The sequence below is a fragment of the Equus caballus genome, chromosome 14 (genome assembly GCF_041296265.1).
Source record: "Equus caballus isolate H_3958 breed thoroughbred chromosome 14, TB-T2T, whole genome shotgun sequence".
Classification (NCBI taxonomy): domain Eukaryota; kingdom Metazoa; phylum Chordata; class Mammalia; order Perissodactyla; family Equidae; genus Equus; species Equus caballus.
The window spans coordinates 71,824,583-71,851,339 of NC_091697.1; the positions used below are offsets into that span (position 1 = coordinate 71,824,583).

Consider the following 26,757-nt stretch of genomic DNA (forward strand, 5'->3'; position numbering starts at 1 on the left):
AGTCACATCCTCTGGACGACCTCCTCCAAGAATAAGAGTCAGAGAGAGATTTGAAGGTGCTAGGGTGCTGGTTTTGAAGATGGAAGAAGGAACCATGAGTCAAGGAATTAAGTGACTTTTAGAAACTGAAAAAAGCCAGAAAATAGATGCTCCCCTAGAGCCTCCAGAAGGAGTATGGCCCTGCCATGACCTTGATTTTAGCCCAGTAAGATACATTTTGGACTCTGACCTCCAGAACAATAAGATAATAAATTGTGTTATTTAAGCCACTAAGTTTGTAGTAATTTGTTATAGCAGCAATAGGAAACATATACACACCATATCTAAGATAACTCTCCCTCCCTATTCCCCCCTGGGTCACTTTCAGCCCCTCACTCTGCTTTATTCTTCTTCGTAGCACTTACCACTATTGGAAATTACATTGCTTTCTCATCTGTTCATTTGCTTATCTATCTCCTGCAATAGAATGTAAACCTGATGAGGGTAGAGACTGCTTTATTTACCTCTGGAACTTGCATACCTACGAGATTACCAGGACAGAGTAGGCACTAGATGGATCTTTGTTGAATGAGTGAATGATTGAAGGGGTAAGTAAATTCATACTTATTAAAGCCAGACTCCACTGAACCATAATTTGGATGCTTGTGGAGTTGAGTGTGTGCGCATGTGTGTATCTAAGTATAGTGGTCAGAGTGGAGAAGAAGGAGTGGTAGACAGTAGCGGTGGTGGTAGCAGTAGTGGTGGAATTGTGGAATTTGACTTATTTCTGTGATGGAGCGATGGCCCTGATTGATAATAGTTCAAATACAACAATATTTCAAGAAGGTTTTTGATTAGACCCCATATGAAAATGTCCTCCGTATGTAAGTTCACAACTGTTCTGAATTATGTTGTTACTACCATTTAGATAATACCTTCAAATGAAAGGCCCAGCCCACAGAGCAATTATCAATCATTCAGTGTCCATACATGGGTTGCATACTTTGAAGAATTTCTCCAAATTATGTGACTAAAGAAGTCAATCTAGTTGTGATCAAAGCTGTGAAGAAAAATTAACCCCAAGAAAAATTTAGGTCAGTATTTAAACCCTCGATTTATAAACTAAAAGATGGTTCCCATATGAAAAAGGAATAGAGAAAAAGGGAACTAAAAAGTTGAGAATTTAATTGGCATCAGAAATAGACCTTATAGGCCCAATTAGCAAATTGGATCTCAGTTGACATTTCTGTTTCCAGTGTAATGGCGTATTTATTTAACTACCTTCAGATGTTCTTTGCACTTGGGAAACAATTTTCTTTAAAATACTAATGATCCTTCAAAGAAATAAAAGGATAATCTGTGACTTTCTTTAGTTCAATGTGCATCATGTCACGGTTTTGGCGGCCTCAAATGAATCCTGGTGCCATCAGTTAAATCAGTCTGCTTCCTTCACTCTTTATTCCATGTGCTGGGAAATGTGCTCAGTGCCAGGGATTCAGAAGTAAAAAAAAAAAAAAAAAAAAATCATAGACCCTGCTTTTAAGGATCTCACAAATAAAACAGCCATTATAATAATACAGTGTGATACAGATAAACCAGACAGTGTAGCCCAGCCCTGGAACAGTGAGAGGGGGAAGGGGAAGGTGGTGGTGGAAAGGGCAGTGAGTGAGTAAGGCTTTTTCCAGGAAGTAGGAAATAGGAGCCATCCAGGAAAGGGGGTGTGGATGAGGGGTTGGGGGGTGGGGGTGTGGTTTGCTGTGAAGAGATATTCAGGGAAGGCTGGGAAGAATGGGAACCCCTAGTGTCTTGGGCAATACCCAGCAACACCCTTCAATTTATACTGTTTTTCTCTACTTATGATATGTGTGCTGTACTGTATTCTTTTAAGATCTATTTGCGTCAATGTGTATGGGCATAGCTCATTCACGTTGCGTTGTTAGTATTTTGGGATCTCAATAGGCCATATTTTATTCATCCTTTTCCCTATTTACAGACATTTACACTGTTTCCGTTGTTTTGTTTTTGCTATTAGAAAAATGCTGCTGTGAACATTCTTCCACCCCTTCTTATACACGTGTGAGAAATTTCACAGGGCAAAACAGCCAGAAGTGGAAATGTTGAGTGTTAGCATATGTAAAAATTTAAATTTATTAGATATTTTCAGAATGTTTTCCAAAATGGCTGTACCAATTCATACTCCCCCCATTGGTATGTTGTTTGTCCACACCTTCTCCAACATCGATATCATTTTTTTAATTCTGAAGAATGATAAATGACATCTCATTTTTGCTTCAATTTGCATAACTTTGGTCATGGGTGAAGTTGAAGTTTTTTTTCACGTACTTATTAATTCTTTTGGAACTTCTTCTGACAATTGTCTGCTTATGACCTTTACTGAATTTTCTACTTTTTGGTCTTTTTCTGCTTGATTTATAGACATTTAAAAAAACTGTACTCTGGATATCATTTCAGTCTTTGCTAAATGTGCTACAAAGTCTTTCTCCTAGTCTTTGTTAACTTCAAAATGTTTCATTTTTCTTTATTTTGATCTATACATTGTTCTTTAGACTTGCCTTTTGAAATGACCCTGTTTGGTAAACCACATATCCTTAAATTTAGATCACTGGAAAACATACATACACATTTTCTGGCCTCATTGACAGAGAATTTTGTTACAGACAAATTATCTTTGGCATAACCAAACTTATTAAGCAGAAGTGCCCTTCTTAAAAGAGTTCTACTTTGATCATGGATAAAGACATCCCAACATTTAATAAAGTGATTTTCCTTAATGCCTAATTACTGTATTTTCAAAATATAGTTAAAATATACCTATTTATTTGCAGCAATTTTCAAGAATTCAATATTCTTTCTACATAGATATATTCATTTTCAGCAGTTTAATGACATCTTCTTGAAAAAGATATGCACAGTCTTTTCTTTTTTTTGGAACATGGCTCACTTTACTTTTGTGACAAAAAAGGGACAAATCCTATACTAAATTTCTTTTTTTTTGACCAAGGAAGATTCGCCCTGAGCTAACATCTGTGCCAATATTCCTCTATTTTGTATATGGGTTGCTGCTACCCATGGCTGACAAGTCGTGCCGGCCCGTGCTCGGGATCAGAACCCATGAACCAACACTGCCAAAGCAGGGTGTCCCGAACTTAACCACTACACCATGGGGCCAGCCCCCAACTAAATTAATTTTTTCTTACCATCTTAATGGTTCTTTTTAAATGACATATATTAGGATTGTGTCCATTTTATTAATACTTGACTAGTATACAGACCTGAACACACCAAATTTATCATGTAAACAAAGTGAAATAAAATGCTATGGAATACATATATCTTATATTTCCCTGAAATATTTAGACAACGCTTTTTAAAGACTATCTAAAAGAGTACAGTCATGCACTGCATAATTCTCAGTCAATAATGGACTGCATATATGATGGTGGTCCCATAAGATTACAATGGAGCTGAAAAATTCCTATCGCCTAGTGACATAGCCATCGCAATGTTGCATAGCTAAAGAGGCGAGAGAAACAGAAACTGCAGGAGAAGAAAAAGAATTCCCAAGAAAATTCACAGTGAGGTGTTTAGCAGAAGCTTTTGTAGACCTCAACAAGTTCCTTAAAAAGTTGGAAAACGTGAACTCCAGCAAGGAAAGGTTTTCATTAATAGAGAGGAATGTTCATGGTGCATTATCTGCTTACAGGAAAATCTGTGATGAAAAAAAGAAACAAACCAAGGAGACCACCATGGACATATTTCTGAAAAGAGTGACACCTCCTCAAGAAAAGCCTCAGGCAGGTCCTTCAGGAGGTATTCCAGAAGAAGGCATTGTTATCACAGGAGATGACAGCTCCATGCACGTTATTGCCCCCGAAGACCTTCCAGTGGGACAAGATCAGAAGATGGAGGACTGCCATGTTGACAATCCTGACTCTATGTAGGCCTAGGCTAGGGTGTGTGTTTGTGTCCCAGTTTTTAACAAAAAAATTTAAAAGTAAAAAGAAAAAATAAAACATTTTAAAAGTAGAAAAAAGCTTATAGAAATAAAGATATTTCTTATTTTTGTAAAGCTATACAATATGTTTGTGTTTGAAGCTAAGTGTGATTACAAAAGAGTCAAAAAGTTTAAAAAAATTAAAAAGTTTACAAAGTAAAAAAATCACAGTAAGCTAAGGTTAATTTATTATTGAAGAAAGAAAAATATTTTTCTGTAATTTAGTGTAGTCTAAACGTACAGTGTTTATAGAGTCTACAGTGGTGTACAGTAATGTCCTGGGCCTTCACATTCACTCACCAACACTCACTGACTCACCCAGAATAACTTCCAGTCCTGCAAGCTCCATTCATGGTAAGTGCCCTATATATTTGTACCATTTTTATCCGTATTTTTATTGTACATTTTCTATGTTTAGATAAACAAATACTTACCACTGTGTTACAACTGCCTACAGAATCTAGGATAGATTTGTAGCCTAGGAGCAATAGGCTCTATCACATAGCCTCGGGGAGTAGTAGGCTATACCACCTGGGTTTATATGAGTACACTCTAGGATGTTTGCACAACGACAAAATCACCTAATGATGCCTTTCTCAGACCATATCCGTGTTGTTAAGCAACACGTGACTGTATTAGATCAGAAATGGCTATAGACCCTCCCTCAAAGAAGTAGACACAAGTTTAAGTGGTATAGAATAGTCAACATGAAATTTCACCCACAGAATTAGTGGAATTGGTGAATAGATACTATAAATTCTCAATTAGTCACAGTGTAAGGGTAAAGCAAATCCACAGAAAATTTTAATTTTCAGCCAGTATTTCAGACCTCTTTTTCCACTAATTCTCTTGCAAGAACTTGTAGGAAGATGCAAACATGCATGGATAGGTAGATGAGAGGAGTAAGTTTTGCTTTATCTTCTTTCACATACCAACTTCTTTCAAAAGTTCTTTTGAAAAGCATAACAGGGGCTGGCCCCATGGCCAAGCGGTTAAGTTCACACGCTCCAGTTAGGTGCCCTGGGGTTTCGCCGGTTCCCATCCTGGGTGCAGACATGGCACTGCTCGTCAGGCCATCCTGAGGTGGTGTCCCCACATAGCACAACCAGAGGCTCTCACAACTAGAATATACAACTCTGTACCAGGGGGCTTTGGGGAGAAGAAGAAACAACAAAAGAAGATTGGCAACAGATGTTTGCTCAGGTACCAATCTTTAAAAAACCAAAAGAGAGGTGTGAACTGGTGTGAGAGAGGCAAAGACTGCACAATTCACAAATAGAATCATTAGCTCCTGAACCACCAAGTTTTTTGTCTGTTTGTTTTTTGCAGGGGAAGATTCACCCTAAGCCAACATCTGTTGCCAATCTCCCTCCTTTGTTTTTTTCTTTCTTTTTCCCCCCTAAAGCCCCAGTACGTAGTTCTAGGTAGTTGTAAGTTCTTCTGGTTCTTCTATGTGAGCCGTTGCCACAGCATGGCTACTGACAGACGAGTGGCATGGTTCTGCATCTGGGAACTGAACCTGGGCCATCAAAGCAGAGTGTGCCAAACTTTAACTGCTAGGCCATCAGGGCTGACTGTGAACCACCAAATTTTGAGGGTCAATGAAAGAAGTATGAAATAAGTAAACTTATATCTAGAATTGAAGAACTAGTAAATAACCTGTGTGGGCCGGCTTGACTATGCAGGTATCACTGCATTCTCGTTCACTCAATTAAGATTTGTATTTAAAACATAAAATAGGTATTTTGTATGGTGAGGTAAAGCTGAGGAAAGAGGGAGAGAGAAAGGAGGTACATGACTGGCAGTTTCTTAAAATGACAGACTAGATTAAGAGCTGGGCGGACTCAACTCAGTATTTCTAACTGAGAAATGAATCTGTAATGACTTGTGATGACCTTTTCTCTGCCATCTTCTAGAAGCTTCATCTCTAAATATCTCTTTCTCTTTCTCTTCTTCAGGATCCTTTTCCTCAAAATATCTAGCCACTGCAGGAGCATAAACCACTGTAAACATACACAAGCTATTTCATTCTACTTTGAGGGACTCTCACGTTGCAAACTATATATAGCATGGGAGTTGTGGAAGAAGTCTGCCACAAGCCCACAATTGTGGGTCTATTCTATTGATGTTGGATAAATTTCTTAGGCAGTCTACTCCATGCCAACCCTTGAGCTGAATTAGCCACTTCAGCACGTTCAGAGTGGTGTTCTGAAGAGGACAGCACACCAGCTCTGCAGCTAGACAGCCACACATTTAAATTCCAGTTTCAGTCAGTGGACAGGGAGCCAAGGGGTCCACGTTCCAGGCAGGTTGAGGATGTTCAGCGCTTCTTGCATCCTTGGAGGCCATGTATGCACAGAGCATAACCACAAGCTGGAGGAGGGCCGCCCTCTCACATGGGACTCTGTGAAAGCACAGACAAATATTTGCTGGGTTAAGCTATTGAGATTTTAGAGTTTATTTTCTATTGCAACATCACCTGGGAACTGGTTAGAAATGCAAATTCTCAGACCCCGCCCCCCCGCCCCCCCCCCCCCCCACCTGCTAACTCAGAAAATCTGGAGATGGAGCCCAGGAATCCACGGTTTAACAAGCCCTCCAGGTGATTCTGATGTACTCTGAAGTTTAAACACTGATGGCATAGACCATCCTGACTGACGGGGTCCAACACGTAAGGAGTAGTCAAGAAACCGAAGTTATTATTAGTGAGTCAAACCACTTGCAACTAAATAAAACTCATTATTGCAACTAAATAAAAACACTCCTGGCCATACTTTATAAATGAAACCTGACCCCCAATTAATATCTGCTCCTTCCTCTATTTGGGAATGAAGATTGTGGAACTGTTAAGATGATCAAGAAAACTAGGATGTGGTAATTCAGATGCTAAAGTCAAGTTTATCATTGCAATTAAATTGGTTTGTGAGATTCATTAATGAAGTTTAGAAATCAAATCCCCCAAATTTATAAATATTTCATAATCATTTATGCAACCAGCTGCAGTTACCAAATAGTAAACATTATAAGAAAAGTTGCAGTTGTATAATGTTTTCAGAATTACATTTGTCTAATTTGTACAACAAAGTGTGAGTGTGTACGTGTCTGTGACAGGTTGGCCCTCTTTGATAAAATATTTAAATTTAATTATAATGAGATTTATTGCAACTTTGCCTTCTAACCTTTTCTTTGTTCATTATTGTTTACATTTTTAAATTTCATTTTCGCCCCACCAGGGCTTTACCTGGTGGAATCACCAGCCTATAATTCTCAAACAGAAAAATACACGCCTTACATGCTCAGGCTGAGGCACAAGTTTGTCACAAGATAAACTTGGAAAATTTTTACAGGGCCTAAATCTTTACATTATGTTGTACAGAGCCTAAGGTTTTGAATCTAAGACAATAGAGCCTCACTTATCATGTTAGCCTCATTAATTTGATGTGATAATCCATTTTTCTCTTTAAAGTGCTGCATAACATATATTTATTTGTCCTAATTAAAGCAAATGAAAACAAATTTTGCTTGAAGAATTTGATGGCATGCACAGAGCTTTCCTCGAGATCAGCAAAAGCACATCTGCAAATCACTTTTCTCAGAATATTGCAACATGACCATTCTTAACTACACCGCACAAAAGGAAAGAACAATGGAATTTTCCCCTCGAGGACTTTTTTCCTTTAGGAATCAGAAGACAATTTTGTACTCTTATTTGGCATGTTCAATGCTAATGGGAATCAGAATTTTTCTATTTTGTCTGTGCTAAGGAATTTTGTCTTTTATAAAGTACCAGGCCATAAGAGGCAATATCCATCATTATTCTCAAAACCTTGGAGGGAATCCCCAACTAACAAAAGGACTTTTGTAAACTTTTCAGTTCTCTGTTTTGCTGTTCCTTAGAAATTCACACTTCCTCGCTTTGGAGTTTCATACACCTGCAGAATCCAGTCATCATTCATTTAACAAACATCTGTCCTCTCTTACTTTAGTTATTTTTCTATTTTATCTTATTTCCCAGGCCCATCCCTCCCCTCTATTAGCAGACATTCTGATGTGTTTAATGTGTACCTTTTTGTTTGTATTCTTACAAAATGTATATTGCTGTTCTGCATGCTGGTATTTTTTATTTTTTCAATGGCATTGTGTCATATATCTAGTTTTCTTTCATACCACTTTCATTCAACACGATATTTTTAGCAACAAGTATATTACTGTGTATACAGCCAGTCTGTTATTTCTAATTCTTGTATATTAATGATGGACCCTTTTTCTAGGTATTAGGTATAAAGCGTTGAACAAGAAAATTCATGGTTCCTATTTCCACAGAGCTTACATTCTAGTTTGGAGAATTGACATTAAACAAATAACCACACACAGTATGGTACAGTGTTTGTTATTCATTTTTTCAACAAATATTTATCAAATGCCTTCCATATGCTACATATGATGTGAAGCACTGAGGATGAAATAGAGAATGAGATAGAAGAGATATCTACCCTCATGAGACTTACATTCCAGAGGATTAGCCAAGTCTTATAGATCATAGCAAGGATTTAAGGTCAGTGGAAATGATTAAATGGTTTTCTGCAGCAGAGTGATATGATGAAGTTTGTAACTTTATTCAAGATGCAGTGGGGAATACTGGGTTAGAGGGGAGCAAGACAGGTTTCAGGGAAAACAGTTAGGAGGCTGTTGCAGTGAAAGAATTGAGAAATGATAGGCTTCAATGGGGATGGTGGTAGTGAAACAGAAAAGAAAAAAGAAACTGACGTGACATATGTCAGAGATAGGACAGACAAGATTTGCTGATGAATTAATTGAGGGATGAGGAGGAATCAAGAATTATCCCTGGGTCTCTAGTCTGAAGAGAGATGGAGAAGAATGAGCATGGGTGGAGTCTGGCGAGAAAAGCAAAGTCCTGTTTAGGTCATAATGCTTATGTGGCATCTAAATGGAAGTGTCAAACAGGAAGTTGAGTATATGAATCTGATTCTCAGAGACGTAGACTGAAGATGCATATCCAGGAGTCATCACATATGAATGGTCCTTAAAATAATGGGAACGAATAAGAATGTAGATAGAGGCAAATGAAAGCTGGGGGTGCCCATTACAGAGCCCAAATTAATCCCAACATTTAAAGACTGAATGGAGGAGAAAAAACCAGCAAGGAAATTATAATGGAGTGCTCAGGGAGGGTCTACATGGTTGAGCCACCTGGATGTCTATTTGTTTCCCTAACGAATGCCTTTAGCCAAAGCTGTTTTTGTGGAGAGGTGGGGAAGGACACGTACATAGAATGATGTGAAGAGTCAGTGAAAGTTAGGAAGTACGTGCAGTTAGGATGGTATGTGCAGACAAATCTTTAGTGAACTCAGGGACAAAAGGGAAGGAAATAAGGCAAGGTGATAGCTAGTAGGGCATTTTGGATTAAGAAAAGGACTTTTTTAGGTGAGTGAGACTTGAGCATGATTAAAACATAATACACAGGTGCATAGGGATAATGGAAAGTTCCTGAGAGGCAGAAGGAGATGGAATCCAAGCCTAGGGGCAGGGTCTGGCCCCTGGTGAGAGGAGGGGCAGCTCCCCTTTGATAGCACCCATTCCACACCTTTCTCTGATACCATTTCACCCACAAACGAGAAGAGGAGCCAGTTTGAGAGCTCTGTTCACAGGTTTCACAAGGAGCAGAAGGAAAGGGGCCTAACTCTTTAAAAAGTAATTTGTTCAAAAGTCATTGTCAAAGAAACCAGGCCTCAAAACAAGAAGACATCTATAGAATTTGGCAGGGAATCTGATTTTATATTGTCACAGGGCAAATTTGGGTTGGAAACAGGCTGTCTGGTGGAAGAAAATTACTCTCTTCTGTCTGGGAAGAGACCATAACAAGCTTTGACAGAAACCCAGAGAAATCGTGCAGCCTTTCCTTGTGTTTCTCAAAAAGCTGAAATCTCCCTCCGTTTTCCAGCTTTAAGAGGCATAGAGAAGACAGATTCTCCAGGATAAATAAAATTCAGGAATATCAAAAGAAGTAGGGGGAAATGATAAAGCAAACGGGTAGTGATCAGAGACATACTAACGCCTTTGAGCGTTTAGTAGGGCACAGGCCAGGGTGAATCTCCCTCTGAGACCTTATCCGTGAGTCTGAGAGGACCTGGGATGAATTTTCTGCTTAGGCCTGGGAAAAGACCATACACAAATTTACCAGTATTTAAAACAGCCAAATAATAGCTGCAAATATATCTGAATATATTTATTTCTTTAAATCTTAGGCTAAAGAGTACAGATGTTTAATTTTCCTAGTCATAGTATTCATAGCACTTTGTCACATTCCAAGTTGACTTTTTATACATAGTAACAAATTTATCAAATCACATCCTATGTTTTACTTTTCAGATCTTCATGCCATGGAGAAGTGTAGGTAGTTGGATCACAAAGTCACAGCCAAGAGGCCAACATTGACTTGGGGGCCGCTATGTGGTAGGCAGAGTAGCTGAGAGGAGACGGGCCATCTCTGCAGAGTCAGACCCTCAAATCCAAGCTTATAAAATGGCATCATGGGTAGTAAGCAGAGGTGCAGTATATTATGTTGCAAAGAATGCTCACTTGGAAACTAGCCTTTAGTGCTGGCCTGCCACTAACACAGTGGTATGATGTTAACCAAGTTACTAAACTCCCCAAGTCATTCCATCTGTAGGGGATCCACAGGTACTCAGGAATTTTTAAGGTCTATCCTAGTTTTAAAATCCTTTGATCTGATATATTAATCAGGATTAGTTTGGTTCCAAGTGACAGAAGCAGACCTCAAATTGACTTAAGTATAAGGGGAGATTTACTGGTTCATATAACTGCAAAGCTATTGGCAGCCCACGTAGCCTCTTCTGAGAAATGGAAAAAGGGCTCCTGAGTGAGCATGTGGCTTGGCAAGCAATGGGAGCCTTTGTGTGAAAACAAAACAAAACATGTCCCTTCCTCTAGGTAGAGGCAGCCTTGCTCCCAGATGCAAAAAATGCACTTCAGCCCCCATTTACCCCTGTGGCTGGGAACCCTTTGAAGTTCACAAATTGCTCAACTCCACATAGCAGCCCTGAATCCAAGAGTAACCTGGCATCAAGCCAGCTGGATCTGGGGACTCACACACTGTCACCAGGATGCACTCTCATTCTTTCCTCCTGGCTCTGCTTGCTTTTTGTTGAATCCATTCTGTGTATTTGTGTGTGTGTGTGTGTGTGTGAGAGAGAGAGAGAGACAGAGAAACAGAGACAGAGAGAGAGAGACTGAGACCACCCTGGATCACATGCTGATCTCCTGGATCTGAGGGTGGCACAGAGGTCCCATCAAACTAGGTGGATTGAGAGAGCAGAGGAACTCAAGGTGCTGTTCTTAGAGGAAGGAGATGGATGCTAAACTGGGAAAAATAATCCCCATCCTTTTCTGTGTCTTTGCCGTCTTCAATCAGCTAACCAAGTAGTCTTACCAGAGCAGAGGAACCTCCCCTTAAGTTTGTACATCAGCAAAAACCTTGAAGTGATGCTAGCCAATGCCAACAATACTGTGATGAACCCAGTATATTTGTATGTTGTTGGGACCTTCGTTAATTGGCACAAGGCTTTGGAAAGGTATTGAGCAATTTTGATCAATAGAAATAAAAATTGCTTGGATCATGTGACCCTTAGTAATACCTCTGAGAAGTCATCTAGAGAACTAACAAGTTTAAAAAATCATGTGCAGGAAAATGTTTATTCAACATTATCTATAATAACAAGAAACTGGAAATGGCCTAGATGTCAACCACAGAGGAAGAGATAAGTAAATTATAACAACTGAATGAAATATTGAGTAGCCATTAAAATGACAGTTACGAAGAGTATATAACAGATATGCTAAATGAAATAAGGTATGGACAAAATTATATAACCCTGTAGTGGCAACAGAAAAATGTGTAAGCATGTAGATGAAGCCTAGAAGGGAACACCTAAAAATGGAAATGATGTTTGTATTTATGGGGAAGGATAAAGGAAAAACTGTCTGTAAATTTGTTGCATGTTGGTATAATATTGTTTTATAATAAATAAAATATAGTAAGAAAATTCTATGATTTAAGAATGTTTATCTCAATTTCCTCATGGGGGTTTTGTGAGGATTAAATGAGATAATGCATATAAAATATTCAGGGAGTGCCTGTCATGTAGTGAGAATAGAATAAATGTTGACCATCCATATTAAGGTAACACATTTAAAACACCCTGTGCACATTATGTAGTATTAGAAGATGAGAGAAAGTGACTTTTTCCCTTGCACCTTCTCCTCTCAGGCTAAGAGGAAGTGATTTCCCCTGACCACAAATCCCCGTACGAATTCACACTCTTATTCCAGTAACCTAACCTCAAGTCCTTCTACGGTATTACCGCAGAATTTGTGGTGAGGGCCCCTGATCTTAGCGAGGTCCTTTTGGAAAGTTTTGCTGGAAGGTTCAGAACAAAAATGTCTGCCTGGATTAATATTATTCAGGGGAAGGACAGGAAAAGGGACAAAGGGCAGTTACAGGGGAAGAGGGAAGAGAAAATTGACTTTAAAAAGTTAATGTTTTAATCACATAAGTAATACGTAAAATATTAGACCATTACGGCTAACTTGTCGGCTAAGGTTAAAGTCCCCTTTTATACTTGTCTTAGTCAGCTCGGGCTCCCATAACAAAATACCACAGACTGGGTGGTTTCAAAAGAGACATTTATTTTCTCACAGTTCTGGAGGCTGGAAGTTCACGAACAAGTTCCCACAGGGTTTGGTTTCTGGTGAGGATTCTCCTCCTGGCTTGGGATGGCTGCCTTCTCACTGCGTCCTCACATGGTGGGAAAAGAGAGAGAAAGAGACAACGCCAGCACTCTGGTGTCTCATCTTATTAAGGACACTAATCTCATCAGATCAGGCCCCCGCCCCATGACCTCATTTAACCTTAATTACTTCCTTACTCCAAATACAGCCACGCCAAGGGGTTAGGGCTTCAACACATGAATTTGGGGGAACACAAACATTCAGTCCACAACATCACCCCTCCTTCCCCTACCTAGATGCTTCTTCCCTAGTTATGCCCTCTATTATCAAACTTTAATATTCTTTCCTGGTCTGATTCATACAAAAGAATGTTATCCTACTGTTTAAGTTTGCATTTCCCTAATCAATGTGAAATTGAGCATCTCCTGGGATATGTATTGGCCACTTCACTCCCTCCTAAGAATTGCCTCTTTATGCGTTTTGCCTGCTTTTTCCTATCAAATTGTTTACCATTGTCTTATTCAATTTGCATGACTCCTTGCATATGCTATATCCTTTTTCTGTTAGTTAAGTTGCAAATATTTTTCTCCCAATCTGCCATCTACCTTCTTACTTTATTTACAGTATATTTTGTCTTATCAAAGTTTTTCTTTTGGAAATAGTCAAAATTTCTAATTTTTGCCTTCAGAGGTTTTGTTTTTATTGTCGTAAGAAGGCCTTTTGCATCCCAAGATCATAATTGCGTTCTCTTATATACGCATTTAACTCTCTTATATTTTGTTTTTCTTTTACTTTTAGATCTTTAATCTATCTGGAATTTATTTTCAAAAGTGGTGTGAGGTAGGAACCAACTTTACTATTTTCCAAATGAAGAGCCAGCTATCCCAGTATAGGGAGTTGATTCTTTTTGTTAGAAGCTCAAGCTCTAAGAAGCGAAAATGCTCTTGTGTCTCGCTGATTCTGGAGCCAGCTCAAGACGAAAGTCAGCTGATGTACACAGCCATGCCCAACACTCTCTGTAAGAACAGGACCACACACTTGTAAGAAGGGAACTGAGGATACCTTCCTTCTTCAAGCAACAGACATAGGTTGTGACATATTAGTAATCTTAAACATTAAACCTGAATCAAGAGCTTCCTTCAACACTGATGCCTCTCAAAAGCAAATCATCTTTTCTAAAAATCAAATTATCGATCCCTGCATTATCTTTTTTATAACTAAGATTCTCCTCTAATTTGGTTATCGGTTGAATGAGCACACATTTAAATTTAAACAATTTGCTGAAATTGTGTTGGGGAGGATTTGCCATAACATTACACACATTTTGAACCAGACTCTATTTTATTAAGTGAGCAGAAGCATTAAACACCACATGCCTCAAGGATGTTCGGGACGTCCACGTGTTTCTTAGAAGGGCTGAAACAAGGAACCAAACGCATATAACACACACATTTCCTTTGCCTGACTGCCAGCACAGCCTGTGGCTGGGTGCCGAAGGCCTGGGTTTGAATTCTGCCTCAGCCACATCACACCTACAAGACTTTGGCCACATTTTCTTAATATCTGTTTGCCTCATTTGCCTCATCTGTTGAATTAAGATAATAAAAAATACTTACACATTAGAATCACTTGAAAGACTCAATGGGTTAATACCCATAAAGCTGTTAGAATCGTCTCCAGCATGAGCAGCACTGTGTTAGCGAAGCTTTCACCCCTGCAGGAAGCTGCTTACATAACGTCCCACTTTTGTCCTTCTTAAAACTTCGCATGTTTTCAGATTCACTTCTCTTTTCCATTAGCACTACTTTCTCCTGTGTGTTTTTTCAAAAATAGAGTCTTTGTCCCAAATTCGTTGTCAAAGAAAGTTGAGCAACGTCTTTGTGGCCAGTGTGATGAGGAGAGCACTCAGTTCCCCACGCCCCAGCTTCATTCCAAGGGAATGTGAATCTCAGTCATGGATCCTTTCAGAGCCACCCTGGAAGCCCAGCTCCAGGCCTGCATCACTCCTACTCCCCCACGAAGCTTCCAGAGCATGTTAACCATATTTATTGACTGAGCTCCCCATGGCGAGAAGCACTTTTCTAGAAGGTTTCTGATATGTAATCTCAGATAAAAAGCTAAGGCTCAGGGTCACTGGGCTTGCCAAGGTCTCCTGGGTCCCACTTCTGTGTTCTTTTACCACACATGCTGTCTCCCCATGTGCCGAACTCTATCTCCCTAGAGGCCCTCATTTCACAGAACCCAGGCCTCGGTCCTCATTCAAACACTCCCCTGAGAAGCCCATCCTGAGAGATGATCAGTTTAGGGAAGAGTTTGCACGTTTTTGGCTCTATCCTGACAATGATGAAGTCGTCATCACCCAAGAATGGTCATGAACATGTCCAGGGGCCTTTTGTATCCCACACTAGGGAGAACCAGATGTGGAAAGATTAGTCAATGAAAATCTTGAGAATATGGGGGTCATTGTTCATTCTGGAGAAGTCCCAAAGGGACAAGGACAATAAACGGAGGTTTGGAAAGGAGGAGAGGAATGAGAGATCCAGTCAGGGGAGAAGCAGCACAGAGCTGTGTGGACAGGAAAACACAGGAAAGAATTCCTGGAAGGAAGGGCCAAGATTTGGATGATAACCAAGAGCAAGAGGGATGGCAAACATGGTGGATGCAGTGCCCCAAATCTAGAAGGCAGTCCCTCTGATGTTGAGAGAGACTAGATGCTCCCTTATACCAAAAGAGAAGAAGTGCTAAAACAGGCTCATAAGCACTGTGCAAATATTTAATTTGTGAAATAAAAATACAATGGTTTTCTATATGTTAGATATATTTTATGTATATTATATTCTATGTATTATATATATATATATATATATATATATATACATGTGTTACATTTAATATTTTTTATGGATGTGGTTTGTGTGTGTGTGTATGAACATTATTTGAAGAAAAGGTTAAAACAGACCACTTGAGAACTTTTCTGAATGTAAGCCCCAAACCAAATGGCCTGTCCGGGCCCTCGTCTATGTCAGCCTACCTGGAGAACTATGGGCATGGGATTTCACAGGATTCAGCTAAACCTAGGAGGGAGGCTGTTAGGGACTGAATGTTTGTCTGCCCCCTTAAGTTCATAGGTTGAAGCCCAAACCCCCAGTGGGGCTGTATTTGGAGTAAGAAAGTAATGAAGGTTAAATGAGGTCAGAAGAGTGGGGCCTTGATCTGATAGGATTAGTGTCCCTATAAGAAGAGACACAAGAGAGCTCACTCTCCCTCTTCTCGCAAGTATCGAGGACACAGGGACACATGGAGAAGGCAGCATCTTCAAGCCAAGAAGAGAATGATCACCAGAAACCACAACAGCCAGAACCCTGATCTTAGATTTCCAGCCTTCAGATTTATGAGAAAATGAATGTCCTTGTTTAAAAGACCCAGCCTGGGATATTTCATTATGGCAGCCAGAGCTGATACAGAGGCCCGCATGGAGGTTATCATGTGAGTTAGCTCTCCTTTTCCTCTTGGTCTTCGGAAGTGAGCATCTGAAGTAGTCAGCAAGTAGCAAGAAAAATCCTCATCATCCATCCCAGGCATTTCTGATTCAGAACCTCCCAGCTCTGCAAACCCATTCCTACTCTCACCATGAAACAGCAGGCACTGCCCCAAAGAAAACCGTATTAAAAACAAAAAGGTGGGCCTGCCCAGTCGTGTAGCACTTAATTTCACACTCTCTGCTTTGGAGGCCCAGGGTTTGCCGGTTGGGATCCCGGGCACAGACCTAGGCACTGCTCATCAATCCATGCTGTGGCAGGCATCACACATGTAAAGCGAAGAAAGATGAGCACAGATAGTAGCTCAGGGCCAATCTTCCTCAGCAAAAAGAGGAGAATTGGCTGTGGATGTTAACTCAGGGCTAATCCTCCTCAAAAAAACAAAACAAAACAAAAAACGAACCATGTTCTGCCTGCTGTAACATTAGACAAAGAAACTGTTAAAGAGAACCCTGTATTGGGGGCCATTTCTTGACAGACAGCTACTTACTTTGTTCTAAATGGTACCTAGCATATAGTATATACATGAGTGGCCCTAATGTGATTGACATGAAATGTGGTAAGCTGTGCTTATTTATTCACTCACTTAACAAATATTTATTGCATTTCTAGAATGTGCTAGGCCCTGTGCTGAGTGCGGGGAATATAGTATTAAATGAAAGTCAGTTCCTGCCCTGATGAAGCTAACGACTGAGCGGCAGGAGACAGACACTAAACAAACAGTACACACATAGAGGGTCAGATGGCAATAGGGCTGTGAGTACAACGCAGCAGAGTAAGGGAGCAGGAGGAAGCCCCCTAGATTTAGGAATTGTAATTTCATAATCTGTGGTCAGGGAGGTCTGATTTGAACAAAGACCTTAAGGAGGTGAGGGATGAGCCCTGTGGAGATCAGAGGAATCGGTGTTTCAGGAAGAGGGGAAACAAGATCTTGAGGTAGGATGTGCACAAGGCAGTGAGGCGAGAGTGGAGTGAGTAAAGGGCAGAAGATGAGAGGAGGCTGTGGAAGGGGAGGGGAGGTCACAGAGTAGGGGCTTTGGCTTTTCCTCCAAAGGAGATGAGAAAGACATCATTGGATGGTTTTGAGCAGAGGACTGACAGGATTTTACTGCAACAGTTAAAGGTTCACTCTGGCTGCCATTTGGGGACTAGATTGTAGGGTACAGAATACAGCAAGTTCAGAAACCAGGAGATCAGTTATAAGGCTATTGGAAGACTCCAGATGAAAATGGTGGTGCTTGGACTAGTGTGGTAATGGTGGAAATGAGAAGTGGTTAGATTCTGCATATATTCTGAAGGTAGAGCCAACAGGATCTGCTGATGAATTGGATGTGACAAATGGGAGAACAAGGACAACTCTAAGATGCTTGGCTTGAAGGATGACATTGTGATGTGATCAAGAAACACAATGTGATAAGAAAAGTACCATTGCATCTGAGTCACCGTCATCCAATAATGCATTGGTACAAATCTAAGAGCATAAGGCTAACCTCACCCCACAGTGAGTGAATTAATACTGTCATACAACAGTCTTATTACAGTTTATATGGTGTGTTTTGTAAGAAAAATAGCCGAACAGTTTACAGAAAAGAAAAAAAGCTAACTGAAAAAAGTAATGTATTGACTAAGGAATTAAGCAAAAAGGGAAAATTCCTTAAGGTAAGGAAATCTAGCAAAACAATGTCAACTTTGGGCTGTAATAATGCAAAAATCCATAATCCACGATCACAATTTTTTTTCAGAGGGTAGAGAAGAGAAGGGGACAGTAACGGTGAGGAGGAGCGAGAGTTAGGGGTTTTCTAAAGTTTGCTTAAACGAGAAAAGGCTTTAAGAGGCTATTTGCAGAAAGGAAATGATTCGACTGCCCTGAGGTATGGAAACAAAGGGAGAGGAACCATGAGGAAATCAATGTGCGTGTTTTTATAAAAGTCTTAACGATGCAGTCCACGACACGTATTTCTTAAGAAAACAAGGGTGCAGGTTTTCAGTTCAAACGTTAAAATGTAACATTCTACTTTATACTAATAAGTGCCTGGTTATGAATAAAGGTGTATTTAAGAGGTTTCGCAAAGAAACTGACATCAATTGTTCCACTTGTCTTAAATTTTGGTGAAGTACAAATTAAGCACTAGTAACTACTGAATCATCTGAAACTTCTGGGAACTACCAAAGAATGTGTTATTTATTTTAAAATGTAATATTTAAGCTCATTTCAACCTAAAAGTTGAAAAGATTCTTAAATCTAGCTAGTTAAGTGTCGTCAGTGTTTTAAAGGATTATTAACTAGAGACTGGCCCAGGTACAAAATCCAAAGTCGAGTTAAGACATTAGGAAACCATCTTTATATTTTATAATTATACATATAGGGGAGTTTTCAGAGGATAATTTTATATGCAACGTTATTTTTCATACTTCATTAAAATCCTACTTGAGATGCAAGCATATCATTTTTTAAAAGTACTTTCATTGTCCGTAATTATCCAGCCTGAGTTTAGATGTTTAAAACAGCTGTCTTCTGTTCTAAAGTTTCGATGTGAAAGCAAACAAAACATCCCCCGTTGTCTCCATTTCTCTGGTTATAAAATTACCCTTAAATACACATTCATCATAAACAGCCTGGAAAAAGTCTTTCAGTTGATATTAGTACAGTGTTTTCTCACATAATCTAAAAACTAGATTTGGAACGAAGTGAAGCATAATTTGATATTTAAGCATGGGCCAGAACCATTTTCTCTTCTAGCAGGGCTTCTACTCCCCGGAAGCAAAGACCTTGCAAACAGTTCTCATAAAAGAAGTATATTTTACTTTTCACCATTCTTTTGGCCAAATAGCAAATTCCAAAGTGGTGTTTAATCATCTGGTTTATCTGCTTATGAAAAGTATAAATCACATTTAGGTAACTGCATTTTTAAACAAACTCATAATCAAGTAGATGCTTTTAAGTTTAAACATTAGTAGGAGGGGCAATTAAAAGAAATTATGTTGGAACTGAAAGATGAAAATAATGTCAGACACAGCCTTTACTCTGTATTATATAACTAAAGACTTCAATTAAACATAAAGAGTTTTCGAGGGGGGAAAATGGAGTTCTGGTTTACTTAACATTTATTGTTCATTCATTACCTTTATTTCTAATCTACCATTCTCTTAATTTCCCCAACAATAATTTGATATCAGAAAGTGAATGGGGCCCAGGCTTCACCGTGGTACACTGGAATGACTGTTACACAGGGAGAGGGCCCCACCCGTGAGGCTGTTCATGGAGGGGCAGACAGTAAACCACTGTTAGCACAATTCAGCTTGCTGGAAGAATGGTCCTCAGAGATGCTCTTGCATTGTTCCCAGTGGATTCAAATTGCAATTTTATCTCCTTCCACTGGTCTTTTAGAGTTATATTTATATTCCTATTGCAGCTTATTTTTAAGCATCTTGTTTTGTAATTGTTGTATTTACTCACCATTTACATCTGTAAATCTTTTTTCCTCATTCAAAACACAAATTAGACACCGTACATTAGAAGTTCTATGTTGGGTGAAAGCCTAGATTTTGCTCCTCTTTAGAACTGGAATCTCAAAATAACTTCCTGGTGTTTTATTTTTTTTCTTTCCCTTTTTAAATGGTCTTATCCCATCCAACAATCTATTTCTTTTCCTACTGAATCCTTGAAAAAGAACTCACTGCTTTTACTAATTTATCCCCTCTTTTATGTATGAGCCCTTACTCTCTGCCAGGTGCTAGAGATACAAGAGAAAGAAAAGAGATGTGGTCCCAGGACTCCAGGAGCTCTGGTCTAACAGCAAAGAGAAGCATTCGACAAGAAATTTCACCAAAAATTAACTCTAGCTGTGATTTATGGACTAATTTGCAAAGTACACTGGGAATATATAATGGAGGAGGTATGACGTATTCTGATGTATCAGGGAAGTCTTTCTTGAGGAAGGGACATTTGGGCTGAAACTTGAAGGATGAGTGGGAGTTATCCAGGTAAAGAGGTGAAAGGGGGAGATGATAGCATTCCAGGCAGAAGCACACAGGCAGGCTTGTAGGGAACTTTCCACGCCGGCGATGTTACAAAGGGAAGAAGGTAATGGGAGCATGGCAGAGAGATGAGGCCAGAGAGGTGGCAAGAACCACGCACAGCCTTGAAGGCTAGGGGTGTGGGGATGCCAAAGTGTTTTAAGCAGGGCAGTGATGTGATCAGATCTGCATTTTTCAAAGATCACTTTAGCTACAATTTGGAGAATGAATTGGAGGACAAGAGTAAAGAGGGTATTATTTATGTTAACTCGGGGGAAAAAACACCAAAAACATTGCTATACATTGGCTCTGGGTACACATGGTACATGTGAAAATATAGAAAATGAACTATAAGGATATACAGGAAACTCATGACAGTGTCACCTCTGAAGAAGTGGAGGGCAATGGGAAAGACTTGATTCTAGGGAAGGTAGGCTTTACACACACGTTATTTCTTGAAATAAAGACAGGAAACAAATATGACAAAATAGTAACATTGTCAATTCTGGGTGGTGAAAATTGAGGTATTATATTATTCTTTGAAAATTTCTGTATCTTTCAATTTCCTCAAAAGAAAAGCAACGTTAAAAAAAGGAGAGAGGTAGGAGTGAACCAGGAGGGAATCATGTGTTGTAGAAGTCAAAAGCAAAGAGCACGTCACAGAGGAAGGAGTGGTCGTGCTCATCATTGCTGAGAATTCAGATAAAATGAAAACTTTAAAATGTCCACTGGATTTACTCTCACGGATGTCATCATAGACTTTAGCAAAAGCTTTGTCAGTGGTGTGCTGGGAACCGAAGCCAGACAGGAATGACTCAGTGGGAGAGGAGGAAGTGGCAGTGCAGACTGTCAACAATCCTTGGTGACATTTGGCTTTGGAAGAGAGGAGAGAAGTAGCATGAAAGAAACAGAGGATCCAAGGGGGGCTTGTTTGTAAGATGAGAGAGACTAAAGCTTGTTTACATGCTGATGTAGACAGCATACACATGCAGGCGAGGCAGAAGAGGTGGAGAGAATAGGACAGGACTTCTGAGAATGTGTAAACGATCTGAGAACAGGTGGAGAGACTGGTCTCAGACTGGAGGAGGGACACTGCCTCCACTACAAAAGGAGATATGTAGGAAATGACGAGTACAGAAGCGAAAAGTTCCCATCTGATAGACTGTGTTTTCAGGGAAGTGGGAGGCACCGAGGGCTAAACATCTGGTTAAGGGGAGAAAGTTAGAGACTAATTAAGAGAAAGGGAAGAGGCAGTGTTGAGGGTCCAAATGAGGTTGATAACTGAGTGTACCACCTGCCTAGATGTGCGCTTCAAATTTTTTTTCCGGCAGGCTTCAGCTGCCTGATGCGAGAGCAGAGAAGGCTGATTTTATATAATTCAGGACTGGTATTTAGGCAGATGGGTGTCAGTAAAAGATAGAGGAGCAAGGGAGTTGAAAGTATTTGCTAGAGAGAGATTGCTATTATGAAGCTATGCTGGACAGAGAGGGGAATGAACGAACTGGATGGATGGAGAGAGAGGGGCAGGACATACGGCCTGGAAGTCTTCATGAAATCAGTGAGTGCAGAGGGGTGCGTAGGCACGCAAGCTAGAATGAGAGGAAGTTGCAACTGGAGAGTGGGATGTTAGAATTAGTGATTGTGATGGAACCCTTTCTGATAATACAGCCCAGCATGAAGCTCCGAGTGGGGGCAGAGGTGAGTAAGGGAAAAAGACAGTGTAGATGAGGAAGGCAAGAAACCGAGAAAGCAGAGGGTTAGTGGTTAGGTGGACGCTAACACTTCCATGAATGGTGATAGGTGTGGGACAGATGAGGACAGTAAGCCTGGTGCTAAGTCTTTGAAGAGCAGGGTACAATGAGATCTGCAGATGACAGCACCAATGAATTTGTGGAGCACAGCCTCCAAAGGTCCGGGGGTTTTTGAGGGGAGAAGAAATGGTCCCAGAATCAAGAAGGACACTGACCTCACTTCCCAACACTGGGATAAATGGGCAAGAGGGAAAAGAAACAGCCCTACCAGAAAAGGCTGGGAAAAGCAGTGTTCTAGAACACAGCCAGGACTCATTGTGATAGTGGTTCTCATCCCTGGCTACACACTAGAAACATCTAGGGAGCTTAAAAAAATACCCATGCCCAGGTCCCACCCCAGCCTGAAAAATGAAAATCTCTGGAGCCTGGGAATTTGTGCCATTTAAAAGTCCCCCAGTAATTTTAATGTGCAAATGAATTTTAAAACCTCTAATTTAAGGCAAAGAGGTAAAGGGATCTTCTGAGAAGGGACTGTAGATACAGAGAGGTTTCCTGGATATAACTGACAATGGCCTGAATGTACAAACTATACTCCCGCAGGCTCCCAGGAAGTCACACTCTTAAGGAGATGGCCGTAGGCACCAGCAGACTCTTCCTTTTCCACGGTCTTTACTCCTTTTTGTCTTAAAGCAGAGATTCTGATCAAATAGCTAGATGTCGTCTTTAAACAGTTCCTGGGCAAGTTTTTATTTAATCTTCCTCCATACCTTTTCCAGGTGATGTGAGGGAAGGCGGGCATTGTCTTATAGGCATTTATTGAAGAGGAGTTGTTATGGGTAGTTCCCAGCACTGACACAAAGCAAGCCGAGTCTTTCCTCTGTGCCTCCATCTGACTCCTGTAAAATGCGGTAGTAGGACTGATGTGGAAGATGACAAAGATGACTATGATGCTAGTTAACCTTTAAGCAGTGTGTGCCAGCCCCTAGACTCGTGGCCCTACACTCAGCATCTCATTTAATTCACACAATTCCTGGGAAGTGAGAAGTCCATGAATCCCCATTGACAGGTGTGTCCACTGGGGCTCCAGAGAGAGAAGCGACTTGCGCAAGATCACCAGCCAGTAAATGACATAACCACAATCGGCCTCCAGAGACCAAGGCCCTCCTCACTCCACTTCATGCCACTTAACTACAAAACAGTGTAAATTTCCTTCTCCTTCTCTCTGTGATCCTTTTAACTCCCCCTCTGGCTTTCTTTTCCTGAAGGGACAGGGTAGACGGCAGATTTCAAAGGCTTTGGAGGGGCAGCGGTCTTATGGAAAAGTTAAAGTCGGTTCCTGGAAATGAGTCTGAGGTGCACAGAAGGAGAAATGACATCGTGAGGTTTCATGACAGCCTCCCCACAGGTGCTCCCCCCAGGCTTCAGGAGCGACACAGCTGGCTTTTCTTCCTGCTCTCGGAGCATCTCTCCCCTGGCAGGTGGAAAGGTAATCTCACCTGGTCAGGATGATGGGCGCCTAATTGGACGGTGAGACTCTACAATCTAGTAATTGCCAGGAAGATTCCGGGTAGTATTTCTTAGTCGAGCAAAAGTTAACTCAAACACTTTTCTTCTGGCATTCTATAATTTTAAATTAGGTAAATTTAATCTTTTGCTTCTTGGCTCAGCCTTACTGCAAATTAAACATGCAAGTATTAATAATGAAAAATAATTTCCTTTTAAAAACATATCCTGAAACTCGATGTGGGGCATTTCCAATATATCCATAAAGCAAACAAGACAGCTTAATTGTTTGTTTCTCCAAGGGAAGAAGCTAAACCCGGAATTAATTTGGTTCAGCCTGTGAAACAATTCGTTTGCTCTGCCTAATTCTGCCAATTAAAGAACTTTTCCCAGACACAATTAGCATGTAAATCGGCGGCAGAGAGCGAAGAAGGGGCCTCCGCGACCCGGGCGGGGTGGAGGTGCCGGACAGAGAACCCCGGGGATCTCTTGGGCCCGACCTGCGGGACCGCGCCAGGTCGCACGGATGAGCTCAGGGACCCGGCTCGCACTGGCCCTGCCGTCGCCAGCCTAAATCTGGGCGTTAAACAGCGCAGCCGAGGATCGGGCCGTCGCGACCCACCAGAGCCCTTCCCCCGGTCCCGACCGGATTTGAGATGGACGTCCGCTAACCAGCTCCCACCCGAGCCGCGGGAGCGCGCAGCCAAGCCCGCCGCCCGTAGGTCCCAGCCCCCTCCCGCAGCCAGCCCCGGAGTCGCGGGGGCTGCGCGCGCACCGAGCGCCGCGCACCCCGCCACCCCGGATCCGTAGGGGCCTTGGCTTGGGAAAGTGGGGATGGCGGCCCCTGCTGGCAGCGCTGGAGAACAGCAAGGAGACTGGGTTTTTTTTCGCCTTACCACTCTCCCCATCTCCCCACCTTGTCCAGGTGATTTGTGGGCGGGAAAAAAAAGAAATATATATATATCTGTATATCTATATACATGAGTATATATATATATATGGCGTTGTCGTGTGTGCATTTACACTTCGTGAGCCCTCATGAACAAATGTCTGTACGTAACTTGGATTCCCAGCAGGAATGGCCAAAAAGAGAATACGGACTTATTAGTGGCCCTAGCCCCAATTAGGTAACAGGTACAGTTTCTAATGCATTTATTTAAGCGCACTTGGCCTAAGGGCGACTGAGACCCAGATCGCCCGCCCAATGCTTTTCTCAGCTGACCCTATAACATAAAATACTGCTTCGAGAACTGTTTAACTGCCCAGTGTACTTTCTTTAAAGGCTGTGGCTATGGCCCACACCATCTGCGAAGCCCACTTGGAGAGCAGCGGCCACAGTGCGCAGTTGTTTGCCGGGCGAGCGGGCGCGGCGGGGAGCGCGCAGCGGCCGGGGGAGGGGTACATAGTGTGGCCCGACCAGTTGGCACTAGCCTATAACTGCAAGGCTTTTAGGCGATTGAAAGTTCAAGCGGTGGAGGAAGGCTGTGCCTGCCATTCTTCGTGTGATCATAACAATAGCGCCTTGGAAGAAGTTGGATTTACTTCCTCCATGAAGCTGTTGGATTCATTGGAATTGTTTGCGTCTCATTTCTGAAGTTTACTTATTTCTCAGAACAGTCTACACACTAAGTTTTAAAACAGATCGTCACTGTCGTTAATAACACCACTCTTCGTACTACAGTTTATTTGCTTCTTTAACATGCTTTATTAACGTGTTGTATGTGCGTTTACTAATAGCTGTCTTCATATCTTCGAAGGTATTTTTGACCGTACCAGCTTCTATCCAATTCATCTGGGTGCGTAGAGCGTCCATCACTTCTGGAATCCACCTCTTGATACAGTAATCAGAATTAGAAAGGCTCGCCGTTTACTTACCCTCATCCTTTCAAACTTTTCCATTTAAGAAAATCGATGAACAAATCCTTTCTTGTAACTCGCTCCTGCACTACGTCTATTTTTATTTATTTTTCTGATTTGGCAGGGCTCAGCAATGCTGTTTGGGATTTTTTTTTCCCCTGGCTACAGCAGATGCGAGGGTGGGGGAGGCAAGGGCTGGGCTCCTGCCCGAGTCGACCCTGCGAGGACCTCCGCCGCCGAGCGCGCGGCGGGGCCAGGAATCGTGGAGGAAGGAAGCTTCGCTGGCCAGTCGGTCCAAGGCTCCACCTGCAGCCACACCGCGTAGGTTCTCCCTCTCTCCGCCTCGCTCGCTCGCATTCACACACATACACCACAGCTCTCCTTTGGGTCGGAGAAGACGCCAGCCAAAGAAGGCGGGGTTGCAGGAGGAGAGTCCGCTCTGCGCAATCCAGTCCGGGACTTGGCTCCGCCCGGGAGCGACGGCCTCTCCGGGGAAAGACGAGTAGTGAGCGGCAAGGGGTGAGGCTGCAGCCAACTCCGCTCCCCGCGCACTCGGCTGCCCAGGCGCTCGGGACGCAGCAGCGACGCTTCTCCGCGGGGCCGACCGCCCGCGATGCCCGCTTAGGAGCAGCGGCAGCGGCCAGCATCTCCACACCCGCAGCATAGCGCGCCAGGGCGCTGAGCGGGGCTACAGCGTGCACCCCTGCCCCAGCCCCCACCCTGCCCCCCACCCTGAAATGACTTGTTAATCGGCGCAGACACCACCGAAGGGACTCACCGGAGTGGAATCCAAGTGGAATTTGGATTTGGAGAAGAGTTTCTTGAACATTTACTCCTTCCTTGTTGGTTTTTTCCTTCTTTTTTCCTCTCCCCTTCTGTGTCTGTCATTGGAGATGAACACAGCACGTTTGCATCCCAGAAAGTAGTCGCCGCGACTGTTACCCCCAAAGAGACAAGCACACATGTAGGAATGACAAAGGCTTGCAAAGGAGAGAGCACAGCTCGCGGCCCGGAGAGATCCCCTCGATAATGGATTACTAAATGGGATACACGCTGTACCAGCCCGCTCCGAGCCCCGGCCGTCTGCCCGTCGATGCACCGAAAAGGTACGGCTGGGGCGGCTCGGCGCGCCCCACCTCACGGGCGACTCGGCTCCAGCCTGCGGGTCCCGCGGCCGCGGCCGGCACGGGCTGTCGGCTTTGTAGTGCCTGCGTTTTATTTTGTCTCGTGTCTCTGTCTCCCGAGCGTTGGCCCGCCCTGGGGGAGCAGTCGTAAGCCCTGCCTGCCGCTCCTCTCCGCCCTGCGCCCCAGAGACCGCCGAGCTCCG

The 26,757-nt window shown here is 42.0% G+C and overlaps 1 protein-coding gene and 1 long non-coding RNA gene across 4 annotated transcripts in view; one reads left to right on the top strand and one right to left on the bottom strand.

The window, feature by feature from the left end:
- Positions 1–3,228: 3,228 nt before the first annotated feature.
- On the bottom strand, positions 3,229–26,343 carry LOC138917318 (uncharacterized). Its single transcript, XR_011425139.1, has 2 exons — positions 26,209–26,343; positions 3,229–6,398 (listed from the first exon to the last, which is right to left on the bottom strand). It is a non-coding gene; the product is annotated as an uncharacterized lncRNA (long non-coding RNA).
- Positions 25,604–26,757, top strand: part of SEMA6A (semaphorin 6A) — a 126,818-nt gene continuing 125,664 nt past the window's right edge. The window contains exon 1 of one of the 3 annotated variants that reach the window (XM_023617833.2): positions 25,604–26,536. The gene's annotated coding sequence lies outside the window, so the exon portion shown is untranslated. The remainder of the gene's footprint in view (positions 26,537–26,757) is intronic. The other 2 variants (XM_023617830.2, XM_023617834.2) reach the window with 2 other exon arrangements.